The sequence below is a fragment of the Lissotriton vulgaris genome, chromosome 4_1, assembly GCF_964263255.1.
Source record: "Lissotriton vulgaris chromosome 4_1, aLisVul1.2, whole genome shotgun sequence".
In the NCBI taxonomy this organism is placed as follows: domain Eukaryota; kingdom Metazoa; phylum Chordata; class Amphibia; order Caudata; family Salamandridae; genus Lissotriton; species Lissotriton vulgaris.
This window is the reverse complement of record NC_141691.1, coordinates 1,530,353,202-1,530,378,106: the sequence shown is the minus strand read 5'-3', so window position 1 is coordinate 1,530,378,106 and position 24,905 is coordinate 1,530,353,202.

Below are 24,905 nucleotides of genomic sequence, written 5' to 3'. Positions count from 1 at the left end.
ATTTTGTATTTTCCACGCACAACGAATAATGTGTTGAAAAAAGAAAAAAAGACCGTTTGCAAAAATCAAATAAATTTGCTCGGTGTAACAATTTAACCGGTTGTTGTTTGATTCAATCAAAACAACCTTCAGTGAAACCAGTTCATTCAATTATTGAAACCCCAGTTTTGGCTATTGTGTTGGTCATTAATATTAGTTGGACTCAGCCTCACTGAGTAACGAGTCAAGGCCCTCTTTTGATTCTTGGCTGAGTACACCAGCTGCATGGATATCTGGACTCCTGGTACTGAGTTGTAGTCATGAGCGGATATGGATTATGAGTATGCTCCATGACCTGCATGTGTCAAATGGGGAGTGGTACCACAAGTGCTACGCTCATAGTGGGAAAGGGTTACAGTCCTTGCTAGGAGTTAACTGAGATGAGCACAGTGATGGCATAATACCCATTTTGTGTTTCATAGTAATCAGTAGTGTGTACGGGCCTTATTACCTCTGTCATGTGAGTGGTGCCTACCATCCATCTCATGTAAAGTTCTGCTGCTGTGTAGTTAAATCACCCTTAGCCTACATGATGTCTGTGTATAACACTGTACAGCATGTGATGCTTGTGTGTGTGCTGGTACATATGTGTGCCTGTGGTTGGTACAGGGCATGGAGGCATTTGCTTTGTATTTGTGAGTCAAGGGCCTGAAAAGGCTAGTTGGAGGTGAGGACTGCAGGCCCACAGACAGGAGATTTGGATTGCTGACATTCCTGAAGACTGGGATGGGAACACAAACACTAGGGAAAGGGTAGCATAATTGTCTCTGTGCACATCAAAGATCTCTTTAATTCAAAGATGGGTTACTGCTCAATGGGGCCTGGGCTCATTGTCTGGTAAGGTTGGCACTGCATGGCCAGGGAATCCTAATAGAATGGAGTTGTTAGGCATTTGAACCTTTGTGAGGGATATTTCGGTGGAAACTGATAGCCAGGTGTTATCCCAGTTGCTCCCTTCAGGGTCAGACTGGCCTCTAGGGCAATCAGACGGGGCCTGATGGGCTGATCTGTCTGATCAGTGTGTGGACTGTGTTTATACGGTTGATTTCCCTGATATTACCACAAACATTGCTTGCAGAAAACGCAAATGGATGTAATCTCCTCAAACTTTCAAAATACCCACAGAGAGTATCTTTACAAGTTTGAAACTGGCCTGTTTGGCAAATGTGGGCCATATTTTTTTTAGCAATTTGGTTCGTCAATGGGGGGCAATTTTATTTTGGTGGCTAGGGCTATTTTCAATTTTAATCCAAACCCTGACTCCCTTGGCCTGTGAGGTGGGTTAATAGGAACTGCAGGCAGTCTTGCTGTAGCAGACTGTCCTTTGACAAAGGACAGGGCAGAGGAGAAGGCATGTCAAAGAAGCCAACACTTGCAGTACACATTTCAATGGATCGGACATCAAATCACCTCTGTGTCTAGATATGGACTATAAAGGTATGCGTCCCATGGGGTGTGCAACAGGCTATGCACTAGCATGGAAAGTAGATTACCAAGACTTCTAGCTGCTGTAATCAGGATTAGAGGCCCAAGTCTCCTAGTCTCCCTGTTGGGTGATGTGCCATAAGACAGGAAGTCAAGGCCACTTGCCCTGAGCCGGATCCCCAGCCTTCTGCCTGCCAAGACCAGCTAACCCTGTGAGGATGAGTGCACCGGGAGGGAACGAAGCCCAGTGGGGATCTTGTTGAGTAGATCTTGGTGAGCAAAGTTGGGACTGATGCAAGTGTGGGCTTTCCATTTCTGTTCTGACTTCTGGAAGTCAGTGAAACCCATATGCGAGTTGGGGTCCACTGTGAAGTTAGGGGCATTGCCCTTGCTGTTAAAAGTCAATGACTCCTTTATGCCTTGTGGAGGCCACTGTCAAGTCAGAGCTGTTGCCTTGGAATGACATGTCTAAGGATTGCAGCTGGGGCATCAGCCATGAGTGACCTGTCCTATCAGATGATTACCATGATAACACTTACTGACATCCGAGGAAGCTACAGAGAAGACGTCCGACACTACAACTCTGGCGGCCACTACATGCCATCGGGAAAATACTACGAGTGGTTGTGGTTTTCTAGCAACGAGGGACCAAAGCATGCAAAGACTTGTCCTGGTCTTCATGCTCTCGCTGGCTACCATGGAGTCAGGTTAGATTGTTCTATGCCACCATGCTTCTTGGGGGCTAGCACACCCTTAGCACATAAAAGTGAAGAAACGAACTCTTAAGGCCAAAATTCGTCTTTGTTATGTAATGACTGGTTTTAGCAACATCTGAAAGTCACCTTCATATTGATTGGGTCATAGCCATCCTCCCGAGAAGGGAAAGAGAGACTCAAGAACTCTGCCCAGGATGATGCTAATGTACTGAACTTAAGATAATGTGGATAATATTTAGTGTGTGGTTTTTATGCTTTGTGTGTTTGTTATAATTGCTACCTTTATCACAAAAGCCAGTATTTGACAGGACAATCAGTTATTTTGGTTATTGTGAGCATTTTGAGTCTTGTGATTGTATACGCCTTACACTTACCTCTCCTGAGGTACTTCTCTACCAGTACTACAAGCTCTGGCAAGGTAGTATTTGGCCCATTTGGTTAGGATCCATAGTATGTTATGCGCCTGGGCATCAGGAGTAAAAGATCACATCTCTCACGGTTGGGTCCAGTAAGCCCTGCTTGCCCCATTGTCCTCTGAAAGGGGTTCCGTCAGAAAGTAGTTAAACTTAATTTATATATTATTTGAAAGATTCAGCATAGTCTAGTGTTTTGTTACTTGGTAAAAAAAAAACTTAGTAGTCTTGCTACAAATATGGAATACTTGAAACCAACTCAACAGATAGGTCAATATTACATTACATGGTAAGATCTATGCTGAGGTGAGACTATTCCAATTATCCTTAATCCTTGATTCATACATTGATGTTGATCATGTTCTGCTTTTGGAAAAGGATGGATTCATACAAGATGATGGAAAACCGTAAATGACAGCCAACATGTGTTTCGTTCCTCCTGCTCAAGGAATTAGTAATTGTTCAACTTGGCCATTTTGGCAGGTTCCCCCCTAAACTTTTTGCTTTTAAATGTGACCTGGTGTTAGTTTTTTTGGGCTTCTGCGCACTTTACCACTGTGTTCCAGTGTAAAGTGCGTGCGCAATCTGAGTGCGTGTGGTGAGATTGGCCTGCCTTCCCATAGGAATGCATGGGGAATATGTGTGTCCATGATAGTTCCTGATGTGTGGGGAGTGCAGGGGCGAGTTTGGTATGTGTGAACTCGTGAGATTAAATGCTGCGCGACAGTGTGTGCAGATTTAATGTGTCTAGTGTAGAAGTGCCACTTCTAAAAGTTGGCATGTCTGTGCAGTGAATGGGAATTGACTGTCTGGCTTGTGATTGGCTGGAGCTGGCTGGTGTGCCTGGCTCCAGACAAATGAAAAATGTCTATAAAAAGGGGCTGGGACCCCATGAAAAATGTTCTCTCTGATCCTAACTTGAGGGGGGCCTGCTGCTTCTGCTGGGCGCCAGGAGGAACCGCCACTGGGGACTGCCTCCCTGCTGGCGGGCCCTGTGAGCTGGCCCCTGGGCTCAGCCTTTGCCCCCCCTGCCTGCTGAAAGACTTTCCTGGGACTATTGTTCTCCTGCGCCTGGGAGCGTGTTATTTTTCCTCCTAAAAGAAGAGCTTCATTCTAATTTTCACCAGGAAGAACAGCTGGGGCTGTGCAGCGTTGCGCTGTTGAGGGAGATAGAGGGAATCCCCAGATTAGGGATTCCCTCGTGACGCCGGCCGCACGGGTGCCCACCCCGCTTATTTTAATATATACATGCAGGTGCCCACCCTGCATGATGGCCGCTGAGTTAATAATTTCGATGCGCAGGTGCCCACCCTGCGTCTTTGTACTCTGTTGCTAATTACTTGCGGGTGCCACCCCGCTTACGTGAGCCCAAGCGGGTGCCACCCCGCATTGCTGTCCGTTCCGCGCATGGGGGCCCACCCCTCATCTTAGCCGTGAAAAGTCACCACCGCAGCCCAGGAGTGATACAGACGTTGCCGGGCTGCTGCCGTCATGACCTGGAAGCCAGGCGGCCCTGCCTGGTTGTGGGTGGGGCAGCGTGAGGGAGAGGAAGTGCCAGTGGAGAAAGGGAGGACGGGAGCCTACCCTGCCTCCCAGGACATCCCGGTGCAGTCAGGAGAGCTCCGCGGCAAGACTAACCCTAGGGAGGCGTCCCCGGGGCTGAGGAGAGGTGAAGGCCGACCAGGGCACACTGCCGGTGCCCTCCCACGGCCTCAGCATCATTACGGGAGAGGAGCCCCTGAAAAGGGGGGGCTCCACAACGCTGCACGGAGGCCAGAGGCGGCACCAGAGGAAAACCGGAGCCCTGGAGCAGCGCGAGGAGACTGCTGGTGAGTAGGGCCAAGGCTGTCCTTTTTTCCAGGATTGACGCTGGTGCCGGTCAGGGCACAGAGTCCCGACATATGTTCTGAGCAGCCCCTGCCTGCTAAGGGGCTGCTCCAACGTTGGGCAAAGTTGGAATTCTCCTTTTCGTGTGAGCCCCAGATCAGGACTCCAACGTAGGGGGCCAGAGGGGCCCGGGTTCTCTCAGCATGAGATGCCTCAGTGTTGGGGGCAAGTCCTTTCTTTATTGGGCCATAAGTACTTCAGGAGCCAGTGTGCTCCATAGAGCATGACTATTTTTAGAGCCTAGGAGGCTCCAACGTTTTGCTCAGTGGTCTCAGAGCCCCGTGGCTCCAACAAAGGGGGCATAAATTGTTTTAAGGGCCCTGAGAGTCCATGCCCCATTTGAGTGTTTTCCAGCTGCCCAGTAAGTAGTGGGCAGCAGCACCGTTTAGGTTCTTCATTTTCTAGGGGACAGGTTCTTTGAACTCAGGAGTGAGGTGCACTCCTTCGCCCCATTCATTTTCCAGCTGCCCAGCAAGTAGTGGGCAGCTGCCACGTTTAGGCCCTAAACTCTTCCGCATCTTTGTTTTGGCTGCGTGCGCAGCCAGCCCTTACTTTTTGGACAAAGGGCTTTTGGGCCCCACGGAAGGCCAGATGGCCTGGGGTCAATACCTACTGTAATCTTGCGCAGGGTGATGGTATTCTGTGTTTGTGATAATAATTGCCTAATGTGATTTATGCGTAATGTGCAATGCCTTTATGCCTGTGATACCTCCAACTGTGTTTTCATGCTTAGGAGGTTGTTTTGCCTGGTATAGTTTATGCTAGTGAGTTTATGTTTCCCTGCGTGATCTATGCCTAAGGTGGTTAGTATTGCGTAGTGTGTACCTACCTTTTACCAGTGGTTGCTGGTTGTGTTCTGCAATTGTTATTTTGTGCTACAGGTATTCTAAGTGCTATTTCTACTAAGTGTTCATTCTGACAGTGGCCCACGTGACCCTGTCTGGTGTAAATAATCCCCTGTAAATACTGCCCAGTGCCAGTTGGCACCCTGTATCTGTGTGATTATGATCTAATGTGTTTATGGTAATACAAAGGCTATTTTTATATATAACCTTGTGTGGATTTCCTTTTTGTGGTGTGCCTAGTGTGTTGCTGCTGTGTGTGTGTCTTGCGCAAACGCTTTACACATTGCCTCCGGTATAAGCCTGACTGCTCGTGCCAAGCTACCAAGGGGGTGAGCAGGGGTTATCTTGGCGTTTAACTCCCTGACTAGAGTGGTGGTTTCTGCCTGGCTTTGGAGCAAGCCTTAGCCAACCAGAAATCCCATTTCTAACATTAATCAAACCAGATGAGGCCTTGTATTTTCAATATTGAACTGATGTAATTAAGTGGAGATGGTACTATCTAATCAGTATGGCTGAATATTATATAAATAGGTCAAGAGTTTACATTAGTATGAGGGTATATGCCAGTCTTGAGAATGTTTGGTTGGAATTAACCAGAGTAGCGAACAGAGTGCATGAAGTTAGATGCCTAGCCCCTTCAAAACTTCAAGTTAAAAGCATCTTTCATCCATCAATCCCCTGACAAACTGACAATTTAACATTGGACATTTTTCTGTGGATACAATCTTGCCAGTTACAGCTTCAAGCAACAAAGACAGAGTTTTTATTGATAAAAAAGCCCCTTCTATTTTAAGCCACACTGTCTCCTAGAGCTCTAAACTCTAGATAATGTGGAGTGCTCCGTGGCACAGAGTAGTGACTCTGCACTTGCTGTATGTGTGCCTGGGAAATGTACAGTGAAGGGATAGAGCAGTATTGTCTAGTACATGTGAGATTAGTGCATGTGCTGTGTGGATACATGCATGTGAGGAATACTTGAAATGAAAGATGAAATGCTGTAGAGCACTTCCGCAATGAGAACATGTGCTCGGTGAATGTGTACTTGCGTGGAGTATAATGCATGAACGATGAAGTGTTGTGCAGCTTGCACATGCTGACTGTGTGCTGACAGTGTGTGTGTTTGTAAGTAACATACCAGGGTCATAATAGAATAGCTTCAGTGCTGAGCAGTGCACACCGACTGAGAGCATGTACTGAGTGCATGTCTACAAGTAATAGTACAATGGAAAGAGGGATCGGTGCAGGACCTAAAGTGTGCCTGCAGTAGTACATTACATGAAGGACCCTGTGTTCTATTTTAGTAGCCCCACACCTGCCTGTTGAAGACATGTGGAGAAGAGGAATCCCGTCAGACAGATTTGTTTATTGTTGCATTTCTGTGAGCTGGGTGGGACACACAATAGAGGGACAATGATGAGACTCCTTTTACACTTCAAAAGACTGCTCATTGATTCAGTGATAGATCACAAGGAAAGAATCTGGACAAATCTCAGGAAGGGAGATGCAGCTGATAAGGGAATCATAAAGAGTAAGACTGGGGTCTGATAATAACCTTTTGATGCACATATCACTGTGGCAGGCATGAAGGTAAGAGCTTTTGTCACTTCCATGAGTGGTGTTGTGGGACAATCAGTTTCTGAGTCATGTTTGCTGTGATAGATATCTTTCATGAAGAAAGAAGAAAGCAAGAAGTGTCCACTTCAAAAGAATCAGAAACACACCATAAAACATCAAAGACTCAGACCCTAAAATATATTTGGTGTCTGAAAAAGGACTATATGACTGGTAGGTTGAGTCTGCAAAATGTATCATCTGCCAAGCAGCCAGATGGGTCTGAAGAAGGAGAAGCTCTACAAGACTTCTGCCTATGGCCATGACTGGGGGCCAAGGTCTGCTAGTTTCCCTGCTGTGTGAGGGGACATCACTGAGGGAAACCAAGACCAACAGCCCTGGAGCCGGGAGCACCAGTGCCTGCCTGCTTGCCAAGACAAGTGTGCCCTGTGGGGAAGAGGTGAGCATTGGAGGAAGTAAGATCCAGTGGTGAGCCCTACCACGAGGACTCCCTGTGCATGGGCGAGGTTTCAGGCCGTAACCTGTGTGCAGGACTGTAGGAAAGTGCCCCTTTTTTTATTGTTACCCCCTAGATTTTTGCCAGATTCCTGCTCTGGGTGAAGGTGCTACACACCTCCCCATTGCAGAAACAGCAACACTTGACAGTGAGCCTCAAAGGCTCTCCCCTTGTGATGTGCTGATTTGGGTAGCTCCAACTAGTGGAAATATCTCCCCTCTGTCCAGACCCCAATTTTGATGGCAGGAGCTTAGATGAACCCCTCTCTTAGACATTCTCTATCTTGAATTGAAGAATTAGGCCTAATAGGAAGAGGAATGTGCCCCTCTCCCCAGAGGGAGTGGGCACCCAAAGGGTGTAGTCACTCTAGGGGACAGTAGCCATTGGCTACTGTCCCCGACCTCAGTAAGACCCTTACATTTAGTAGTTAAGGACTCGCCTCAACCCAGGTCCTCAGATTTGATGACCGACGAATTAGAAGGACCAAAGAGCAATACAACAGTGGAGAAGAAGACAACAACTGACTTGGCCCATGCCCTACTGGCCTGTCTCCTCCCCCAAAGAACCTGCTCCAAGAAACCGGTGTGGCCTGCAGCCAGCAACCTCAAGAACCGCAGAAGACCTAGGCTATCTTTAGCAAATACTCTTGTCTACTGTGGACACTAGATTTGCCAGCAAAGAAACCGACCCCAAGCCTCCAGATAAAACAGATCAGCAACACTTGCACCACTCTGCACCCAACGACCACGGCCCGAGTCCAGATGGCCCACTGACCCAGTGAAGTCTCCCTCAGTGATCCTGACTTGAGACCCAGCATTGGACGACCTCTCCTGACCTCCCCTTGACACCTGCAGCCTCAACCTGAAATAGACCCCCGACTGCAAGTCCCCGGCCTCTGTGAGACCACCTTTCAGTGTCCTGGCATTCCTCCTCCTATCCAACTTACCTCTCCAGACATGGAACTCCTTCAGCTAAACTTTGGAATCAAGCCTGCAACCTTTGTGCATGACCAAGTATTTCCATTGGTTCCAACAGGGCTCCTGAGGCCTCCTCTGCACTCTGCACCCTGCCGCTCCCATGCCACTTGTGGTGCAATCTCAGTGCTCTGTGGCCCCTCCATTGCTAATCTTCACCCCCAGGGCCTGTGTCCCTGACGGGCAGGTATTCACCTATAATCTGTGCCTCTTTGAGGTGCCCCCAGCCTCCATAGGAAAACACTGGGCCCAGTGACCTCTGCACCCGGCCCCCGCAGTACTGCTGGTTGTGCAGTACCTACCTTGGTCAGACCCTAGTCCAGTGTTGACCCAAACCCCCGGAGACTGAACTTGAGAATCGCTTACTTACCTGTCTTTTTCCTATAGAATTGCATTTGTCTCTCACTGTACTGCATTATGATCATGAATGCAAAGTATTTTCTCTGTACTGAAAACATTCCATGTACATGCAAAGTATTGATTGATGCTAAACAAACCTACTACCAGTAATGTGAAAGTATTGTGTAAAAGTCTACTTTCCTATAACTGTGTTCAGCTTGGTTCCTAGAAATAACAGTGACAAAAGTGATATTTTTCCAGAAACATTGGCCTGGAGTCAGTCATTGAGTGTGTTTTCTTGCCTTGTATTAGTATGTGCACCAATTGTAAGGTATTATCTGCTTTAACCTCTGCCATACCTTTGGGGGCTCATTGGACTCTGCGCACACTTTGCTTCTTTTTGGTACAGTATATTCAGAGCCAGCTTCCTACAAGGACTGTTCCGGTGACTCTGAATGGCCTGGGAGGGCTGCCATAGATTAGGCTAAATATCGAGTCTTTGTGGGGGGCATCAAACCCACACAGCTTCATTGCGGTGACTTCGTATGCCATACGGTACCACCATTGAAGTATTTGTCTGACCAGCGCGACAGGACTCGTGAATGCCTGAGGAGTAACCCCATATGCCATGAGGGGCCTCCACAGTGTGGGAGATTGCATGTGAGGTGTCTACAGTGCATCTCGAAGATACCACTGTAACCTGTGTGCCAGGATGGGCTGCCAGCACCAAATTATCAAAGACTTTGGGCCATCACCCATGGCTGGCGTGAGACTGCAGGTATAGCCGCACTGATCAATCTGCCCTGACTGACCCCCGAGATCCTGGAGGATGCTGCGAAGGACTGCGCACCCTTGCATGACTCCAGGTGGGAGCCGAAGGCTTGACTCCCCCCCACTAGATTGAACTTCACTTAATTCATCTCTGCAACGTTTGAAACTACTCCAATTGCTGCTGAGAGCCATCTGCCCCACTCCAGAGAGTGAGCCTGTGCCTGACTTATGCTGTTACATGTAAGGCGAGCAGCCCAACTTTTTCTAGTAGGATATGATATTGTGAGTGCCTGTGCTGAGGGCACCCGCTGTAACCCCGAATACTCCATTCTGCAGAAACGGGTGAGAATTGAACTGGCTCTGTGGGCTGCAGGGGATTTGTTGCTGAAGGTGCAGCAGCACTATAGACATGTTTTGACTAAAATCCTGAAGAATCAAAGTACAACCTAATAGTGTGCATTCCTTGGATGCAGCCACCAGTGAATGAGGAAAACTGCCAAATACGTTGCATGAAGGAGGGTGGGACAGGGATTTGCCTTACAACTACTAAATCCGTAACCTCAAAGGGGAATGTGTTGTTGCATTTGAACGTCTCCTTTCCTTGCATACATAGAATTAGAAATAAAATACTACTTATTCCTATCAAAGCAACTAATTGGCTCAACACTGATATATTGCTCGTAGTAATTGCACTTTGAGCTATGAGTTGTGTTCACTGACTTGTATCCATATGCAACCCCAAGGGAGCCTCGACTGCTCGAGCAGAGATACCACTGTGAGTCAAGTGCTGAAGGGATACTTGGCCTAGTTGAGTGAGATCCACAGTAGGTCAGCACCGGGACATCAGGATTAAAAGGCCTCAACCACCTTGGCTGGGCAAAGTAACCCCTGTGTGCCCTGTGGCCACCTAAAAGGGGTTGTGACACAATCACAGTCTCATTTGCCTTTCCCTAGGTTTCACAAGCCCTCTGGTACCAGTTAGAAGGGAGCAGTCTCTGCGGTGGTGCAATCATTGCTACTTTAGCCCAGAGGTCTTCAATCTGTGGGGCCCGACCCCCAGGGGGGTCGTGGAGTCCTTGGAAGGGGGTCGCAGATTCTGTCAGAGTGCAGTTCCTGGCTTGGGCTGATCGAGGGTGCTCACGGTGGAGGCCTAATTGACACCGAGGTGTGAAAAACATCAAAGTCTCATTAACAAGTAAAAGGTCTTTTAAAGACCTGTCAAGTACTCCGGTGTGGCTGTGTGTGTGTGTCCCTGAAGCCGTTTCGAGCTGGGGGAGGGCAGAGGGGGGCTGGGGAGCAGGCTGTAGTGTATCCCTTTGAGGTCAATGGATATTGCACGCCTGGAGCTGTGGGTCCCGTGACACGTCCCCCGCCCCCATCAGGGAGGCACAGAGATGCCCTCCCATGATCGGGAAAGAAGGAAGAAGACGCAGAGAGATACTGACCCCCCCATGAGAGAGGCACAGAAAAGGTGGGTGGATTAATGATGGGTGGATGGATGGACGTAAGGATGAAGGATGGATGGATGTGTGAAAAGGTGGGTGGATGAATGATAGATGGATGGATGAAACGGTGGATGGATGGATGAAAGGATAGATGGATGAAAGGGTGGATGGATGGAAGAATGGATGGATGGAAGGGTGGATGGATGAAGGATGTATGGATGGATAAAAGGTTGCATGGATGAATGATGGATGGATGGATGTCTGAAAAGATGGGTGGATGAATGATGGGTGAATGGATGGATGAAAGGGTGGATGGATGAAGGATGGATGTATGAATGGAAGGATGAAAGGGTGGATGGGTGAAGGATAGATGGATGAAGGATAGATTTTTGGATGTAATGTTGAAAGGGTGGACGGATGAAGGGTGAATGGATGGATGAAAGGGTGGATGAAAGGGTGGATGGATGGAATGATGAAAGGGTGGACTGATGAAGGATGGATAAATGGAAGGGTGGATGGATGTATGGATGGATAAAAGGTTGCATGGATGAATGATGCATGGATGGATGTGTGAAAATGTGGGTGGATGAATGATGGGTGAATGGATGGATGAAAGGGTGGATGGCTCTCCCTAGTTGAGGGAACTGGGGCTGCGAGCTGCACGTGTAATACTGTGATCTGTGTTGTGATTTGCGATCTGAACTCGGAGCATTTGGAGCGTTTTTAAACAATTTTAAAATTGCATCATTTTATCCTGGGGGGTTTTTAAAATAAGGGGAATTTAAACTACAGGCACTCTGACACCCTAACCAACTACCTATCACTTGCCCAGCCGCTTCTCAGCCGATACTCGGCGGCGGTGGGCGCCATATTGAGTGAGGCGGGGACAGCGCTATAGTCGCGCCGTCCTCCCGCCCTCTTCTCTCCCTTCCCTCTATATCATGTGTCAGGTGGCCAGACGGCGCAGCGGGCTGGCGCAGCGGGCGCGCCGGATGCGCGCCGAAGCCGCGCCTAAGCCAAGCCCGTCTGCGCCCGTCCGCGGCCGACCGGGGACAGGGGCCATGACCCCTGCCCAAATTATTAGTAAGATGCCAGACTCAAGCGGGAACTTTACTTATACACGCCGCGAATTGCTGGATCTGGTTGGTACGACGGCCATATATACATCCGACTGCGCGCACATGGGTCCGATGGACACTTACGGCCCATTTAGCTGTTACAATTGTAGATGGGAAAGCACCCCCACGCTGAATCCCGCGAAACTAAATTTACCTACAGTTCCCCTTAAATGCATCTACACGAATGCAAGATCATTACCCAAACACTCCACCTACATTTGGGATCTTCTTAATGAACATCAACCTGATCTATTGTGTTTATCGGAAACTTGGCTAGATGACCACAATATCCCTGATATAGTCACAGCCCTTCCCCCAGACTATAAGATACTGAATGTTAATAGAGTCGATAAAAAGGGTGGTGGTGTAGCTCTATTGTTCAGAGACCACCTTTCATGCAGGCAAGAGAGTATCGTGCCGGCTGAAAAATATGAAGTCCTGGCATTTACTGTGTCCATGAACACCAATGTACTATTCGGAGGCTTTTTAATCTATAATCCCCCAGGTTGCACTTTAAATTTGAGTACACAACTACTCACACAAATCATGCCTGTTTGTTTGAAGAATAAGAATATCCTCCTTCTTGGAGATTTTAATATACATCTGGACAACAGTAGTAGCTCCTTGACGAATCTACTAGTGGAAGACATGGCTATCCTGCAATTATCTCAGAGAGTCCATCAACCAACTCATATTGCAGGACACACATTAGATTTGATATTCTCTAATATTGAATCTATAGATATCGACCCTCTAATACCACTGTTATGGACTGATCATTACTTGATTACCTTTCGTATCAATCTTCCCATACCCCAGACCAAAAAACACAGTGTATTTACAGTAAGCACGAGAAATTGGAAATCCTTCACAATTGATAAATTTAGAAATCATTTCTCACACCCCTCTTGCACAAGCACCAATATTCATGAGGAGATAGATCTCCTTCACAAAAATATTAAAAATGCTCTTGAACATTGTTCGACCACCCAATCTCGTCACACACCAGACAACAAAAAATCAGAGAGATGGTACGGACCAGAGCTTAAACTTCTAAAAAGAAATTGCACTTCCTTTGAGCATAAATGGAGAATATCCAAAACAGATGAGGCCAAAGATAACTTCAGGAAAGCTCAAACACTCTATCACAGGGCAATCAGAAAGGCGAAAAAGGAATACTTCACACGTAGAGTATCTGAGAATAAAAATTCCTCAAAAGAACTTTTTAAAATCGTCAAAGAATTATGCAACCCAACCAATCTCTCCCCACATCTTACCCCCTCACAGGAAAACTGTAACAAGCTCAATGACTTTTTCTGTGAAAAAATTGATACCATCTATGCCTCCTTTCCAAATCACCTGACCGAAATCAATGAACAATATGTACCAACCGTCGCACATACCAGCTGCCACGGTTTCGGCCCTTTTTCAGAAGAGGAGGTAGAAAAGGTCATGCTTGAGGTCAAGTCGGGTTCCCCACTTGACCCTTGTCCACATCATATTTTCTCCCAGTTAACCCCTGTAATATGTCCAGTAGTTACTAGAGTACTCAATCTCTCCCTTAGTTCTGCTGAATTCCCAAAATCATGGAAACAGGCCCTAGTCACCCCTTTAGTAAAGAAGGCTGGAGCAGACGTAAACAATCCGGCCAATTACAGGCCAATATCCCAGCTACCTTATTTATCAAAGGTTCTGGAGAAGTTAGTCAACAGAAGTCTTTCCACATTTTTGGAAGCAAATGGTCTGCTGGATGATTCACAGACAGGGTTTCGGACAAACAACAGCACCGAAACTACACTCTTAGCGGTGACAGACAGTATCAGAGCCAAGGTGGATCAGGGTAGAACAGTCGCACTGATACTCCTTGATCTATCAGCGGCTTTTGATACCGTACCCCACAATCAACTATTGAACATCCTGGCAGAGAAAGGAATACTGGGCAAAGCATTAGGATGGCTACAATCGTTCCTAGCGGATCGAACCCAATCAGTACGCTTGGGTGACTACACATCCCCTCCACGACTCATAAAATACGGAGTTCCCCAGGGGGCGTCATTGAGCCCAACTTTGTTTAATGTATTCGTCTCCTCGCTGGCAACCATTGGCAAAAAGTGGGGTGTCGAAATGTGCTCCTATGCTGATGACACTCAGCTGATGGTCACCATTGATGGAAATGATGACTCTAAAACCAGATTGACGAACTGTTTGACTGAATTGGCAACTTGGATGCAGGACCACTGTCTTAGACTAAACGCCGACAAATCCGAAATCCTATTGTTCGGCAGAGGTACACAGGCCTGGGACAACAGCTGGTGGCCAAGTGACTTGGGTTTGCCTCCCAATCCCACTGCTAAAGCAAAAAACTTAGGAATAACACTGGATAAGGACTTATCTATGAAATCCCATGTTTCTATAACTTGTGGAAGGAGCTTTGGACTTTTGAAGATGCTTAGACGTGTCTTCCCCTGGGTGCCAACGGATTGTAGGAAAACCTTAGTCCAGTCACTACTGATGAGTAGGCTGGACTATGGTAACTCTCTGTTTGTAGGAATGGCAGATTATCTCTTCTCTAAATTACAGATGGTTCAGGATGCCGCTGCCAAAGCCATCTGCAATAAAAGAAAATATGATTCAGCTAAAAGTTGCATGCGTGAGCTTCACTGGCTCCCAATGCGGCAACGAGCCATTTTTAAGCTGTTGTGTATTGCTCACAAGGTACTCCACGGCTCAGGCCCTACCATCCTACAAGACAGGGTCAGATTTCATAAACCCTCTAGACACCTACGATCTATGACGTTAGGAAGAGCAGTTATTACCCGAGCTCGTACTGTCAGGATGGGAGAGCGGGCTTTCTCTCACATTGCGGCAACAAAGTGGAACGAGCTACCCCCTAAAATTAGAACAAATGACTGCTTTGTCTCATTTAAGAAACAACTGAAAACATTCCTTTTTCCCAGGCTAGATCAATAATCTTCAATCAGAGCTGAAGTCAAACCACTTGCAACTTTCTTCAGCGCCGTGATGTCCTTTCAGGATGAATGTTAGCGCTTTATAAATAAATAAATACAAATAAATACAAATGGATGAAGGATGGATGTATGGATGGAAGGATGAAAGGGTGGATGGGTGAAGGATAGATGGATGAAGGATAGATGTATGGATGGAAGGATGAAAGGGTGGATGGCTCAAGGGTGAATGGATGGATGAAAGGGTGGATGAAAGGGTGGATGGATGGAAGGATGAAAGGGTGGACTGATGAAGGATGGATGGATGGAAGGGTGGATGGATGTATGGATGGATAAAAGGTTGCATGGATGAATGATGCATGGATGGATGTGTGAAAAGGTGGGGGGATGAATGATGGGTGGATGGATGGATGGATGGATGAAAGGGTGGGTGGGCGGATGGGTGAAAGGGTGGATGGATGATGGATAGATGTATGGATGGGAGGATGAAAGGGTGGATGGATGTATGGATGGATAAAAGGTTGCATGGATGAATGATGGATGGATGTGTGAAAAGGTGGGTGGATGAATGATGGGTGGATGGATGGAAGGGTGGATGGATGTATGGATAGATAAAAGGTTGCATGGATGGATGTGTGAAAATGTGGGGGATGAATGATGGGTGAATGGATGGATGAAAGGGTGGATGGATGAAGGATGGATGTATGGATGGAAGGATGAAAGGGTGGATGGGTGAAGTATAGATGGATGAAGGAAGGATAGATGTATGGATGTAAGGATGAAAGGGTGGATGGCTCAAGGGTGAATGGATGGATAAAAGGGTGGATGAAAGGGTGGACTGATGAAGGATGGATGGATGGAAGGGTGGATGGATGTATGGATGGATAAAAGGTTGCATGGATGAATGATGCATGGATGGATGTGTGAAAAGGTGGGGGGATGAATGATGGGTGGATGGATGGATGGATGAAAGGGTGGGTGGGTGGATGGATGAAAGGGTGGATGGATGATGGATAGATGTATGGATGGGAGGATGAAAGGGTGGATGGATGTATGGATGGATAAAAGGTTGCATGGATGAATGATGGATGGATTTGTGAAAAGGTGGGTGGATGAATGATGGGTGGATGGATGGAAGGGTGGATGGATGTATGGATGGATAAAAGGTTGCATGGATGAATGATGCATGGATGGATGTGTGAAAAGGTGGGGGGATGAATGATGGGTGGATGGATGGATGAAAGGGTGGGTGGGTGGATGGAGGAAAGGGTGGATGGATGATGGATAGATATATGGATGGGAGGATGAAAGGGTGGATGGATGTATGGATGGATAAAAGGTTGCATGGATGAATGATGGATGGATGTGTGAAAAGGTGGGTGGATGAATGATGGGTGGAAGGATGGAAGGGTGGATGGGTAAAGGATGGATGTATGGATGGATGGAAGGATGAAAGGATGGATGGATTTGTGAAAGTGTGGATGGATGAATGATGGATGGATGTGATGAGGTCTAACAGGCGCATTTATGGTTGTCAAAAGTTGATGATGAGGAGTACCAGTTTCTAGAAACTTTTGTCGGAAGGGGGTCCTTACTCCTCAAAAGGTTTTACAAGGGGGTCTCAGCATCAAAAAGTTTGAAGACCTCTGCTTTAGCCTCTTTTGTGTACCTAAGTGCAGACCCTAGCCTTAGACAACCATCACCAGCACCTCCAGTAGGGGCAAACTTTGATTACATTTCAAAAGTAGTGTTGCAAACTGATTGGGAAACCAGCAACAGTCTTCTCTAGAGGGTAACTGTAGTGCAACACGATCTATTCACTCTCATATGTTCTACTGTTTGATGATTGCTTCAAGTACAGCTCGTGTGAATATCCCTTTACACACATGTGTTGCATACTTTGTGTACTCATCAGCAAGGAAAAGTCTCTGTAGAGGTGTATGACTTGCAACTTTTTTCCTATTGTCAAATAATCGACACTTCTCAGTTGCAGACCACTGGCTCAGCAAAGGTCACCAGCTTCTCCAGATAGGATGAATTTATATCAAATTTCTATTAAAGGACCACACACTGATTAGCAAAACTACTCAGTGCTGCCTAAATGCTTCATGAAAAATGTAGTGAAGAACACTTTTCTTACCGACCTGTTCAAGTACATCCAGAGTTACATATCCCTTCACACACATATGCTTTATACTGTTTGATTCTGACAGAAGAGAGTAGTTTCCGAAACGACGCATGCCTTGCGCTTTTCGTTCCTGTGGTCAAATTTTCATCAACACTCTGGTTCAAACCTCTGGTTGAGATCGGCATGAGGGTCTCACAATGATTGACAGGCATGCGACAGTACTTGCCTTGTATGTGATAGTAGATGCAGTGCAGAGCAGCCTGTTTACTCAGAGATTTCATAATATTCACTGATCAGTATAAGTACCACCCATTCTAAATATCCTTTTACATCCTTATGGTTCAGACTTTTGGCACTTGTCAAGAAGGGAGCAATAAATAAGGGTGTGCACAACTTGTGGTTTATTTCCTATGGGTGAATATCCCACAGCACTCAGGGGCAGATCAGTGGGTCAGACACTATCACCAGCTCCTCAAGACGCGACGAGATTATATCATATTTCAACTGGAGGGTCACTGTTTCCTTGATAAACCTGCAGCAGTTCTTCCCAAGTGTTGGACTGTCTTTCTTGAGTAGAACCGTCTACTTAATCACATTTTCCATAGAATTCGGTGATCAGTCCAGGTGCAGCCAGTGGTACATTTGTCTTTATGCAGATGTGTCTCGTAGAAAGAGCAAGTTAAATAACTGACAGTTGAAGCAGCACAGACCTTAGTGAATGTACAATGGTGTAATAAAATAATAATGCCCACAGAATTCCGTGCACACAACATTACCTTCAAATGAGATTCGATTGGACTTTTCCCTCGGCGAATGAGCTCAATTCCTAATGTATATATGACCTTCAAAGATATATCTTGAGGGCAGACTTTCAGGTAAACACACCATTAGCCCCTACCCCCTGCTTTTATCTTTTTGTGTCGTCAAGATCAGTCCTATAAGCCATTGTAATAACATGCACTCTCCTTGTTCCAGTTGACGAGTTAGTCTACAACAGGCGACATAACTGCCCAATGAGTCCACATTATTTCTGCGACATTAAACCTAACCGACATTTAGCTACCATTTCAACAGACAAAAACAATTCCATAGAACTAATGGTCGTCAATGCATTGTTTAAAATAAAAATATTCGTGTTTGGAACCTCCTCTGACATCAAGTCTTGCTACGGACCGTGTGAAACGAGGGAGACAAGACCACGAATAGACTCAGTACAAAGCCCAGATATGCCTCTATGAAACAACGAAATTGGATCCGACCATTTCCAGCCTCGCTGGCACTTTCCCCTCTCATTTATTTTAATAAGTGCTCCTACCGCCAGCTCCTTCAGATGTCAGATTCGTTCATTTTGAGGGGTCAGCATGTAGTCTTTCTTTTCTTTTCCAAAGGGGACACACTCGAGGTTATGCTGTAATTTATTATAATCATGTAGTAGCTACCTACAATTTAGTCTCACACTGTGGGTTGTGCGGCTACTTTGTCTTGCACCAGCTGTGCCGAGAGCAGCTGGGAATCCTAATAGCAAGTGGGTATTTCTATAGATTTTCTGAGCTGCAGTCACGTTTAGGTTCAAATCAGATCGCTGGCCATATGGTACTTAATACAGATAGCAATTAAAATCTAAAATATTTTTCTTTGCTGCAAAATGTGAAGTGTTAAGCTTCTGCAGTCCGATAGTATGAATTAAATGCCAACGGGAATGGAACGCAACTGTACAATGGTTTAATTATTGCTTTCGAAAGGAGCAATTATATATGTCTTCATCTTCTGTGTGTCACAGAGTGCTTTAGCGAACAGATTAATATACAATTCATCCTTGTGCAATATTGCACTACAAGTCCAGCATTCCAGCATACAACTTAACATTTATCCCTTCTTCTAGTCATATGACATTGAAAAGGTCCCCTAGACATATATGACTGGCAGATCTCGCCCAGGTCACTGTTACATGCAATCACATCATATACCGGACCCCGAGCGTCATAGAACGTAAGTTTCTATGAGAGTTAATGGATAGAACTTGCCATAGTAAATATGTTATGTATTTTACATTTTTCCACATGCATATATTTGACAGATAGGCCTATTGGGCATCCAGAAAAGGTTTCTAAATATACTCAGTCTAAGTGTGCCTCAGAAGAATGTCAGTTTAGCACCTTCATAAAGGTTCCGCTGTTTATGAATACTGCAGGTCGTCAGACTTTCTTAGCTGGCAGGCAGGTTTATTGCTAGTATACTGACACCATGTTTGGAGCTGCAGACGATATAGTCCCTGCACTATTCTTGACCTGTTCCTACTCCTGTAGTATGCTCATAGGTTTGCCTTGCTGCCAGCCGCACCCCCAGCTTGACTACAGGTGAGACAAAGGATGTACAAAATAACAAAGGTGATGCATCATGAGTTTTCCCCTCAGTTGACGTTGTAACTTATTTGTACCATTTTTCCTGAAACAATTTAAAACGTGATCTAAGCAGGGAGCTCCAATGGGTAGACATCCTCTTCACAGTTGAAGATGGCCTCTGCCTCCCGATATTACTGGACTTCTCAACTGCCTTCAACACAGTTGACTATCCCACACTCATCAATACCCTGGAGCCTTGATTGGGATTCACTGGCATTATCCTTATCTAGTTCTCTTGCTGTCTTTCAAGCCAGCACCAATGTATTCACATGAGCACATCCAGATCTCAAAATATATCTATCACCTGCAGAGTCAACCAAGCTTCAATGTCCCCTGTCATCTGCTGCATAGAGCACCATTGGGCTCCACTCACCAATAAAAGCATCCCCATTCACCAGTAACCCAATGATGCATGTTAGACCTGGCCCTTTCTGCAGGGTCACCCTCAAACATTTAGCCTTTACCCTCCACTTTTTGTTGAATTAGTTTTTGTTGGCCTCAGGACTCTGAAATGTATCACTGCTAACCTGTGCTAAAGTGCTTCTGCCTTCTCCTTTGAACGTGATAGAATTGGTTTACATCCAAATGGCATATTTAATTTACATGTGAGTCCCTAGTATAGTGGTACTACATGTCCCGGAGGCCTGTAAGTTAAATGCTTTCAGTGGGCCTGCAGCGCTGATTGTGCCACCCACGTAAGTAGCTCTTTAACCATGTCTCTGCCCTGCCATTGAACCTGTCTGTGTAGTTTTAAACTGGCATTTCGACCTGGCAAAATAGTCCTTCTGCCAGGCTCAAACCTGCCCCTTTAATACATGTACGTCACCCCTAGGGTAGGCCCTTAGCAGCCTGAAGGGCAGGGTGCAGTGAATTTAAAAAAGTAGGACATGTACTTTTCAGTTTGACTTGTCCTGGTAGAGAAAAATTCTTCAATTCATTTTTCACTGGGAATAAGTAACCAGTTAATGTTTGGTGTCTTTGGGATTGTAATGAAAGATCTGATCTTATGGTGAAGACACAATTTTGAAAAGGCCACCTTTAGAAAGTTAGAATTTTTACTTCCTTAGCCATTTAGTGCCTTCAGCCTGTCTCTGGCTAACATGACAGGATGTAGCTGATAGTTGAGCTTTGTGCACTTCTCCTAGACAGCCACACACAATAGAGGGCTTAGATACGCCTGGGTAGGCTTTCACTAGCAGGATGGAGGGGTGGAGCTGGGCACAGCCCTACTTACACTTGATTAGGCTGTGTCTTGCCTCCACACAAAGGGCTGCATACCCCCTGTAGTGAGTCTGGATCCAGGGCAGGTGAAGCAGGAAACATATGCACTTCAAAGGGAAACCTCTAGAAGCTTCTCCCACTTCAAAGGAGGCACCTGGTATAACTATTAGACCTTGGATACTAACTCCGCAGTATGCTTCTGGACCTGTGGAAGGTCTGCAAGGAAGAGAGAAGAAAGACTGGCTCCCTTGAATCTGGCAACCTCAAATCACTTCCACTGCACGAAACATCCTTGACAAAGGATCAGGTAACTCTCTGCTAACAAGGGTTTAAGGTACTCTTGTTCAGCAAGCTCAGGTGGGTCCACGTAGCTGGCCTGAGCTCCATCGAGGTCAGCCTAAACTTGTGATTTTGCCACAGTCTAGCATGGCCAGACATCCACAGTTGGCACTTTGTGCTTTTTGGCACTATTTTCAACTAAATCATTAAACCTGCATATCTCCTTATTTACTGTTTAGATATTTGTCATTTTGGTCTCATTATATTTATTTAAATCTACTCTACCTTTCTAACCTGGTGTGAGATCCCATTTGTGGTGTGTTGGCATTGTATTACTGAATGAAGTGTTGCACAAATACTTTACACATTGCCTCTGGGTGGGACCTGCCTGCACAGTGTCAAGCTACCAAAGGGTAGAGAACATGTTTCGTTTAATTTCAAAAGCTTTATTTGGTTTGTAAAGCACAACCATATCAGCAATCATTAAAATACAATACTATTTTTATCAGCTTAAATCACATTCCATACAAATATTCCAAAATTTACAAAGGGCTTCGAGTAAATACATTATGTGCAAATTTTCGCAGTAAAGTGCCATATGCCAACTGTATAAATTTCGTGCAAATTACGCAAAAGGTGCCATTAAATTCACAAATATTTCTAAGCAACCTGAGAAAAATTGGTGCAAAATCGCAAGTGCCATATGCTCTCTATATTACATAATGTGCAAATGTCGCAATACACTAACTTGTATACTAGTTTGTGTTCCATACAAGTTTTCCAAAGTGACAAGTGCTAACAATTCATACGCTATGTGCAAATTACGCAATAAAGTGCCATATGCCAACAATATACATTTCATCCAAATTTTGCAAAAAAGTGCCATGTGCTACTGTTACAAAATCTAATAAAATTTAGTATTTTAGCAGCTATTTTGTCATATAGATTATTAAGTGCAAAATACAGAAACAAAGACTTTTATCTAAAGGTTTTTTTTAATTTAAATACTAACATACTATCTTGTTGTTTAAATCAGACGAAAAGAGCATATAAACTCAGAAAACAATAGATTTCCTAGCAGCTATACATTTTAAAAGATAAGAGGCAACATAAAAACGAATATCTGAGCCTTCCAGAGAAAACATTAACTTCTTAGCATTTTAAGTGGATTGAACATTATATTTTACAAAAGATAGGTTTCAGATAAAACTTCCTTATAAAAGAGTAAAATTTACAGAACATTAAAAAATGACAGCAGCTTTGTTTGGATATGTTATCACATTGACATGCAGAGTTAGTACCCTTTTTCATAGTCGGAAAAGCCACAAGATGGTGAACAATTCCTAACCTAAGTCGCGTCAATACAAAACGGTGGGAAGTTCTTGTCACTTCAGTAAGGTACGCCTGGAAGCCATTACTAAAATTTAATTGCTGATAAAATACAAAGGTGGGTTGGTCTCCAATCAGTCTCCCTCGGGCCTACCTTTTGTGTACCAAAAAAGTTGCTTTTAGCTCCTTTCTTGGTATCGAAGCTGCCTACTCTGCCTCCACAAAAATGTTGCAATTAAACAAGAGGCTGCACCAATAGTAAATACATCTTAGCCAGGGGATGCGTGAGCAATGGTCCAACTTCAAGCAGTCTCTAATAATGGACTTCATTTTTGGACCAAATAGATCGCCATAATAACAATGGGCGTAGGGCAGCTAAGTCTGAAATATAGTTAATTCCCACTTCCAGATGTATTAGTTCAGTGGAAGCCGATGTTGGTACACTCAGCAGTCGTTTAAGAAAAGTATTTTCATCATGCTGGAGTGTTTTTTCCCTATAATGGCCCCAAACGGATGTATGACGTTACCACACATACTTTTACCACGCATACCATTACAACGCGGTATTTACAACGCATACCGTTACAATGCATAGCGCTTAGAGGTGCTGGATAGTGGTAAGTATAATTTTATATTCCAACTCCAGTCCCCGTGGACACTAGGGAAGGTGTTGGATATAAAATTATACTTATTCCCTATCCTAGAGCGCCCCCCAGCGCAATGCGTTGTAATGGTATGCGTGGTAATGCCTGCGTTGTAGTGGTAGTGCGTGGTAAAAACTTCGTTGTAAACGTTGTATACCCCCCAAACTCCTGCCCCATATAGTGCAGAGGATACACACCTAGCATTATAAATGCTGACCATATCTTTTATTCTTTTGTCCCCCAGTTTTGTAGAAAATCTAAAAATACTATTAGTATTCCTACTCATTTTATTGCGCACATTTTCATATTCGTGTGACCATTTCCCATTCCCTGCAAATGTTACGCCCAAGTAGCAAAACATTTTGACCGATTGCACTTTAGTGTTGTCCACATAAAGGTCCTAGTTGACCTGGCTTTCTTCTCACATGTCATAACAAAGGTCTTCGATTTATTAATTAAAAGTGTCGACCACAGAATTGAGTGATCCACAAGATCAAAAGCGCTACTTAAGTCTGCAAAACATAAAAAAATATTGCTGTCTTTCACAGAAGTATACTTATCGATGGGAAGGTCAAGATTAACGCACTGTTCTAGGGATCCTAGGCCCTTTCTGAATCCGTATTGTGCTTGTGATAAGATCTCATTATCTGTAGCCCAGGTTTCTAGCCTTTTTAACAGAATCCTGTCCAAAACCTTGATAGACGAATCCAACAATGATATTGGACGGTAGTTACATGCTTCTGATTTCGAACCTTTTATAAAAAGAGGGATAATTAGTGACTGGCCCCAGGATGACGGGAATTGACCCGATGCTGCAGCGTTAAAAATCCTGACCATACATCCATTTCACTTTTATACAGATCTACCGGCACCCCATCGGGCCTGGTGCTTTGCCACCTTTGCTGTTGGCTAGCCCTTTATACACTTCTTCTATATTGATTAGTAAAGGTAGTGTAGGCCATGTAGAATCATTGAATAGTGATAAATCTAAAACCTCCCCATCTGGGTTAAAAATGTTTGTAAAATGTTCAATCCATACATTACAATTTACGTGCAAAGTTAGTTCTGGTACGCAATCATTCTTCAAAAAGGGGCTGTTTATAATCTCCTAAAACAATTTACTGTTGTTTGTATCCGCTGCTAAGCTAAATTTATTCCAAGCCTCCGCCTGAAGTTCGCTTTTACGGGCCTCGATAGTTAATTTGTAGATTCGGCGTAAGTCTTGAATATGTGTTATATTTCACGGTTTAATACCTGGAGCCTGCTTCAAATTACGTAGGGCTTGAGTGCAATTTTTGTCAAACCATCCAGCCTGCACCTGTTTAGTTACACCATTGCTTTTAGTTAATAGACCTTTTATTATTTTGTTTATCTTAAGAAAGCTAGAAATCAGTGTATTTAAATTAGCCTCATCGCCAAGACATTAATCTATTTCTCTACTTCATTTTTTTTTACCACATCCCTTTGTATCTTCTGGGGATCAACACCAGCCCATTTTATCCTCATGCCATTAGGTCTTAGTGGGGCAATATTGGAGATACAACGACTATTGTTGGGTTGTTTGTTTCCCCAGCATAACCGTGATATAGAAATACTATTGTGATCACTTACGGCCTGTTCTGTAATCCATAAGTTAGAATAGTAACTATTACAGGAAATCAGGATGTGGTCAATGTTAATGGCAGCATTCCTACCGGTGAAGGTTGGACATTTAATGTTTCCCCTTCTCATTGTACAGCTTAGGAGTTCCAGATCTAATTCCGCAATTAAGGTGTTTAGAGCTGTGCCACATTCACAGTGGGGAAAATGCATATGATCGATGTTACCATCAACACCAGATTCCTTCATACATCCACATGTCTTAGTTTGGGCCAATGGGCATGCTTGGATATTGAA